Raw genomic sequence first — 8,106 nt, 5'->3', positions numbered from 1 at the left:
CCAAAACAGAGTGGCTTCCGAGCTGCCTGAGCGGGCGGGAGCCTAGAGCAGCCACCTAGAGGCGGCTCAGGCACCACCGCCGCCGGCTGCGGGGCCCTTGCGCCTGGCCACTCCCTTTTTCCGCCTGTGGCGAGCAAGGGCGGGGGCAGGGCCTGCGTACGTGTGACGTAGCTCGCCTCCCCAGGACCGCGGCCCGCACGCGGCCGACACAACATTGGAGGCCTCGCCCATCTGGGGGCGTGCTCCACAGCGGCCCACGTGGGTGGCAGGGGCGGTGCCCTGCCGGAAGGAATTGGAGGCCCGAGACACAGGTGGAGCGGCCGGCATTTACCTTTCCCCATTCTTCCTCCGCTCGCCTAGTTTTACGAATGAGGATGTTGAGGCCCATCCTCAACTGGGGATGAGAGTACAGAAAACAAGAACTAGTGGTAGAGACATATTAAAGAAACCACTGAATGAACAAGACAATTTCAGAGCTTTACCAGAGCTGTAAATACAAGATAATAGGGAGAAGTGACTGGAGGTGAAGGAAGCGCTTTAAATGATGTGGACAGGGAAGGTCTCTCTCTGAGGAGGTGACATCTGAGCTGAGACCCAAATGATGGAAAAGGCCAGTAACGGGCTTTCCATACAGCTGTACTGTAGTTACGCATACAGTCCACTGAATATTTGAAATAAGTCTAAAATCCACATTTAATAATTCAACAAATACTCAGCACCTACTTTGTGTACAGGGTTGACTTAATTTGGCCCTAATGACAAGCCTACAACGTAGTCCCAAGGACCCTAGAGGTTAAGTAACTTGTCTAAGATCATGTGCCCTAGTAAGGAGTCCATATTCCTCCAAAGCTTGAGCCGTTAGACTCAACGTTTTATTGTCTCCAAATTAAATATTGGGAGTAATTACAGATCCTTCTTTTCTTCCTCTCAAGTAAGGTTTAGCCCAGTCCACTGAGCAGAAGAACTTTCGGCAGCACCAGGAAATAGTAATAGTAATAATGATAATAATAGCCTCTAATAGTTATTGTGTACTTACTAAGGGCAGTATACTGTGTTAAGCACTGGCCGTGCTTCACCTCATTTAATTCTCAAAACAGCCATAAGGAAGGTACTGTTATTATCCTGTGGTAGGTGGCATTGTTGTTGCCAGCTATTAAGTGACTCCTCCTGTTAAGGATGTAAAAAATTAAGAAACAGAAACCTAAATTAAATAGAGTCAGGAGACAGAAGGGAGAGCTCTCTCACCCAAAAAGTAGAAAGACCCCTTTTCTCTCCTAGCAACAAATCAGCCAAATGAAAAGCTGTGGACACTTTTTTTTAGTATAGCCCTTCCAACCCCTTTCCCTTTCTATTACAGCATTCTCCTTCCCTTGCTGTGTGGGGACTAACATGTGGCTCACTATGGTGGCAGACCCCAAATTGCAATTCTCTGCTGATTCCAAATAAACCCATCTTTGCTGGAGAAATACCTGGCAGCCTAGTTGTTTCAGGTCAGCAAGGATTATACATCATCACCTGTTGCCTTGTGACTGCAAACGCATCCTGTAGGAAGAGTGTCCTTTCCAGCCTTACTGATGTCAGGCTTGATCACGTGACTTGCTTTGGCCAATAGAATGTGAATAAAAGTGTCTTTCACCACATCTGAGCAATAGTGTTAAGGGCCATTATGTATTCGTACCAACGCTCTTGATCTTTTCCCTCTCTCATGAGAATGGCCTGTCCCAGATGGAGCTGCTCCCTCAGCCTGGGTCCTGGAAGGAAAGAGATATGAAGCAACCCACGCCTGACAAGTCACATGAGTGCAAAAGAAACCTTTGCTTTTAGAGATTTGTAATTGTTTCTTATGCAGCCTTACCTAATGAAATCTAATACATACCCCATTTAACAGATGGAGACACTGAGATTCAGAGATGTTTAGCTACTTTCCCAAGGTCACACAGGAAGTAGGTAATACATCTGGGATTCCAACCTACATCAGTGTGACTCCAGAAACGATATTGTTAATCAGTGAAGGGATGAGAATGAAAGAAGTTGAAGCAGAGCCAGATCTCCCATATGAAAAAAAAAAAAGGCAGTGGGCAGACTACCCCAATGTTTCAAGAATCCCATGTACACTCCCTGAGAGAGTCAGCACATAGAGACATACTACCCAGAAGTCATCGGGGCTAGGCTGGATTAGCCAGAAAAACAACACAGCCAACAGAAAGAGGTTACAACTTTGCCTTGTACAAGACACATGCAAAATACTAACCACAAAAGAAAAGATTGAAATTTGGACTTTGTTAAAATTAAGAATTTCTTTTCATCAAAAACGACAACAACAACAACCACCACCACAGCAACATTAAAGCTTGCAAGGCTTTCATTAAGTGAAAGGCAAGCCAAAGACTGGTAGATAATATTTACCATACATACATCTGACAAAGGATTTATATATAGAATATATAAAGCTCTCCAACAAATCAATAAAAAATATCAATCAACCCAACAAAAATAGACTAATGTATAAGCATTTCACAAGAGAAAATATCCAATGGGCCAAAGCACAGGAAAAAGTATTCAACACTATTAGTCATCAGAGAAATACAAATTAAAATCACAATGAAATACCTTTACACATCCACCAGAATTGCTAAAATGTAAAAGATGAAAAATGCCAAGTAATGATGAGTTTGTGGAGCTGCTAGGACACTCGTGTATTTTTGACACAACTGTAAGTGATAGAACCACTTTGGAAAACTTGGGCTCTGTCTTTAAAGCTAAACATAGGCCTACTCTATGGCCCAGTATAGGGCTACCCTATGAGTCAGCAGTTCCACTCAAGAGAAATGGAGGTGAAGTGTCCATCAAAAGACATGTACAATGAAAACAAATGACTATACATGCAGCAACATGGATGAATCAGACCTACTTGAATTAAAGAAATACAGTTGAGTTCAAAGAAGCTAGTCCCAGGGGCGGGGGAGGGTTGGATTGGGGTTTGGGACGAGCAGATGCAAACTATTATACATAGAATGGATAAACAACAAGGTCCTATTATATAGCACGGGGGAACTATATTTAATATCCTGTAATAAACCATAATGGAAAAGAACATGAAAAAGAATATATATATGTATAACTGAATCACTTTTCTGTACATGAGAAACTAATATAACGTTGTAAATCAACTATACTTCAATTTAAAAAAAGAAGCCTGTCTCAAAAGACCACATACTGTATAATTCCATTAATATGAAGGACAAGAACAGGTGACTCTAACCTGTGATTATAGAAGTTATAATAGTAGTTACCTTTGGGGGCCAGATATTTACTAGGATGTGGTCAAGATGGAGGCTCCTAGAGGGCTGATAATGTTGTATATCTTGAATTTGGTGTTGATTATGGGTATGGATACATATGTAAGAGTTTATAAACTCTGTACTTAACAACCTGTTAACTTTATTTCATGTATGTTATATCTCAATGAAAACAATTAAAAAAAATACACATACCCTCTGAGAAGGTAATTTTACTTTTAGGAAATTATCCTACAGATATACTCACACATAGACAAAGTTATTAATTACAGCATTGCTTTATAATAGCAAATATTGGAAACAAGTTAAATGTTCATTGATTTAAAAATCTTGGTACATTCATCCAATGAAGTACTATGCAGATGTTTAAAAGAAACAGAAGCTCTTATGCAAGGATACGAAAAGAGCTCCAAGATCTTAACAATATCTGATGTTTTAAAAAACCAAAAATTAAAAAATGGTGTTTGTAATATGCTATCATTTGTGTACAAATATCTTTGATGAGTAGAGTCTATCTCTTGAGGGACACTTTCTTTCCCTCCTTGGAGAATTCAGCTGGGCAACAGGAGTAAGAGGGAAGTTTATTCTTCAATGAATCCTTTTTTGTATGTATCCTCTGAACTCTGTACCATAAGAACCTATTATTTTTCAGAAGTTAATAATATAAAAACCTTTTTTAACTTTGAACGCCCTTGGAGGCTGAATGCATTCCTCATGTCTTCACAGCCCTTCCTCTCAGATAGCCTGACACCCTTCATTTACGTCACCTGCCCAGCTCTGCAGGCTTTCCCCTAGGAATTTTGTTACCTTCTTTGGAAGATGCCTGTGTTTCTTCAGCTCCGGGTTTCTGTGATTCTACTCCTTGCTGAGCAGCTCTGACGAATGAAATTGTGAACCTCTTTGTGCACTTTTAGCTTCCGGCAGCAGGAGGCACTTTATGCTTAAAAATATATACGTACGCTTGTATGTTTGTATGTACGTATATACATCTGGACTGACAAGTAAAATGAGTATTGCTGGATCGTTTTGTTTATAGAGCACAGAATGTAGTATTTCCATGAATCAATGCTGGGTGACGCCCAGGAATTTCATATTCCCATACCTGTTTGGGAGTTCCTCCAGATTGACAGACCATTTCTGGTGTTTTCCATGTCACCTGGAATGCTAAGCTGCTCCCAGAGATGAGTCCCTCTGCCACTGCAGCCCTGATGAAACCTCCTAGGCCCTCATTCACCCCACATCCTCAGCCTGTCATTACCCCTGCTCAGAGGCCTCCAACCCCCATATGACCCAACATTGGCAGCAGGGCTGGGTGGGGAAGAGGCTTTGTGCTGTCCTGGAAAAAGCAGATGCCTGAGAGTCAACAAACATCACATGCCTTGCTTTGGCATCATAGGCAATTCCATTTCTCTCTCAGGGCCTCCGTTTCCTCACCTGTAAAATGGGTGATTAGTGGTTTTTAAGGTGTATGTGAGTGATTGTTATACTGTGGGCTTCTTTCTTTAAAGGAAATCTTTATGTCTATGCCCCGTATATAAAATGCATCCAAGTCAAGCAGTCCTGATTGAAGAGTGTGGAGGAAGAGGGAGGGGGGCAGGGAAGAAGGTATGCAGAGCCCCTCCCAGTCTTTCCCCGTGCCCTACCAAGAAGCTCTTGATATAGCTACTAGGTAGTTTAAAATGTCTTTGCACTCTTTGCACCCTGTACTGGGTTTGTTTTGTTTTGTTTTGTTTTGTTTTGCCGGGGGTGAGCCACAGGCTTGCGGGACCCTAGTTCCCCGACCAGGGATTGAACCTGGCCAGGCAGTGAAAGCTCTCCAAGTCCCAACCACTGGAAGTTCCCCGGGTGTTCTTTAAGAGCCTCACTCTGAGATTCTGGGATCCTGTGGAAGGCCAGTCCAGCTTGGGTGCAGGGAATTGACCTACATCTATCTTCTTTGTGCCATGGACCCTTTTGCAGAATTGTGAGTGTGTGTGTGGTGTGTGTGTGGTGTGTTTAACAAGTTCATCATTTAATAAGTCTGAATTCATTTTCACCACATGGTATTGTAAAGGGTCCTCTGTTGAAACATTGTAACAGATCATAGTTTTAAAAAGTCATAGATATCCTGAGTTGTGTATAAACCTAGTGGTAGTAAGTTAGTTCCTTTGTTTGACTTACAAGCCTCAATTTCCCTGTAGAATAAAGAATGTAGACAAAAGAAAGCATAATTGGTCACTCATAAAGAACAGTATTGTTTCTTTAATTTGAAGCTTTCTGAATGAACGGGTTCAGGCCTGATGTAATGGTACAAAGGTTATTTAATGAATAGGCTCTATGGAAATTGTACAAAATGTTATTAACTTTAATCATAATAGCTTAAGCAGTAACTATGTACTAATCGCTATTCAAACTCAAAAACCTGTTTTTGAATCCCAGGAAGGCAGCATGTGTACACAACCAAGCCACCTTATACTTAGAGGAGTGCCAATACGTATTTCAACGGAAACTTTGGCTTTAGGAAAGAGTTAACAAACGTTTAAAATAATGACTCTGGGGCTTTCCCTGGTGGTGCAGTGGTTAAGAATCCACCTGCAATGCAGGGGACATGGGTTCGTCCGGGAAGACCCCACATGCTGCGGAGCAACTAAGCCTGTGCGCTACAACTACTGAGCCTGCGCTCTAGAGCCCGCGAGTCACAACTACGGAGCCCGCGTACCACAACTTCTGAAGCCCGTGTGCCTAGAGCCCATGAACCACAACGAAGAGTAGCCCCTGCTCCCCCAACTAGAGAAAGCCCACGTGCAACAAGGAGGACCCAACACAGCCAAAAATAAATAAATAAATTTATTTAAAAAAATAAAGTAAAATAAAGTAATGGCTTTAATCATCATTTTAAGTATATGGTAGGGGAAAGTGTGCTTTGATTAAATATACATCATACCAGTGATGCTGCAAGGTTGAAAGTTACTAGTTTGTACATGACAAGACAGTAAGAGAAAAAAGCAATCCTTTGAAACAAAGTTTTAAAAATATATGTTCACAGTGGTTTGTATCAACAGTATGCATTTTATGACAATAACTTGTACAGATTGAGCACCCTAGGGCTCTCTTTATATCCTAAAGAAAACAAATTTGCATTATTCTTGGGTTGTACCGAATTTAAAATAGATCAAATGCACACTTACCCCCTAGACAGGATAAAACTGTCCTGGGGTTGTACTGCTTTAATACCATCCTTTGCTTTAATACCATTGTTTGCAAAGAAAACCCAGAGAATTAAAAAACAAACAAAACATTTTTTTTCTTGGGAGTGGAGAGTCTTTTATTTGCTGTTATAATTAGCAAATATCATTCATTAAGTCAAAAATGGAAAGAAGCATGCCCACAAACACTATTTGAGCAAAGCTGACCAATATACATTACGATTTAAAAAGTGAAAGACCGTATACTATATGTTACAAGTCCCAATTAAGCAGTGTCAAAATGACACCTGTTTCTTTGCTTGCTTTGTGATCATACCCCTTGGAGGTGTTAAAGGGGCTCCTGGCATTCCGCTTCTTTTTCTCTGCAGGCTTTAAAATCTGAAAAGAACAAATTAGTGCTTTGTCCACACTCAGCACGGCACCTCCATTGTCAAACTCTCCACAATAATCAGTTGCAGAAGACAGAGTGACCAACTGCCCCTTTGCAAAAAATTCATACCATTTTCAACCACCTGATGGGCTCTACATATAAGATCCAAATTATGCTGATGGAGAAATTTGGCAACCACTTCAGCACCAAATGTGAAGGACAACTCCTCTGTCATTTTCACCCCAGCCTAAGACATCTTTACCTGGGTCAGACACAAAAGATCACAAAGAAGACCTTGATCTGGTATATCAGTTGGCCCGCACAGTTCTCGGGATCTGCTCCATAGATTGAAGACATGGGGACAAACTTCCATGACAGCAGAATGTTTTCTCATCCACAACGGCTGCTAACAGTAAACAGTTAAAGCAGTCTATGAAAGTTTTCCGTAGTGTAATGTGTATCTTCTTTTACATTCATCATAAAAATCCATACATTGCTATTGATACTGACACACTCATGGTTTCCTCTGAGAAGAAAAAATTCTTGGGATATTTGATTTTCTTTAGCCAATAAGAGGCAGATATTCTCCAAAGACTGCTTCTCCCTGTCCCCAAGAAATAGATAATTGCTTTCTGGTGGGAAACCACCATACTCCAAAAGTCGAAGCAAATCATAGTATTACCTGTGGGTATCACCGCTATTTTTAGCGGTGCTTCAAGTTCTCGAAGGATGGGCTGACTGAGAAAGATTCTCTTGGGACTTTAAGCACAGTTCTCTGATTTCATTGTCTTGTAGCTGGACATTCCTTGCCTAGCTTGGACCCTCTAACTTCCAACAGCCATTGGATGAGGCTGTTGATGTTGAGTTTATTTGTATCTGCCATCGTTGTCCCACTGCCCACCTTCCCGTAGGTGTGGCCTTGCACCCAGGATTCACAATCTCCTTTCCCACAGCCAAGAGCACAGAGGCGGGCCCCGGCGGTGTAGCAGAAACTGTTGGTGGGTCCCCCCTAACCGCCCGCACCCCCCTGCTTCCTCTTTCTCTCCCCACTGGAACCATGAGGCAGAATTGTGTTTTTAAACCATAAAATAATATGCACAGTATGACAAAAGAAATTATAGTGGGAATATTGAAATACAGTTATCAAAATATTTTAAAATTATATGATTCAATAATCTATATACTTTTAAAATTAACACATCAAATAACAGTGTGTAAATGAAACCTGGGGGATTTCCCTGGAGATCCACTG

The 8,106-nt window shown here is 41.5% G+C and overlaps 1 pseudogene; it reads right to left on the bottom strand.

The window, feature by feature from the left end:
- Positions 1–5,513: 5,513 nt before the first annotated feature.
- Positions 5,514–7,737, bottom strand: LOC116749528 (annotated as a pseudogene).
- Between the last annotated feature and the right edge of the window lie 369 nt (positions 7,738–8,106).

Source organism: Phocoena sinus, chromosome 2 (assembly GCF_008692025.1).
Source record: "Phocoena sinus isolate mPhoSin1 chromosome 2, mPhoSin1.pri, whole genome shotgun sequence".
Taxonomy (NCBI): Eukaryota; Metazoa; Chordata; class Mammalia; order Artiodactyla; family Phocoenidae; genus Phocoena; species Phocoena sinus.
The sequence above is the reverse complement of the archived record's forward strand: the minus strand, read 5'-3'. Positions and strand labels throughout refer to the sequence as shown.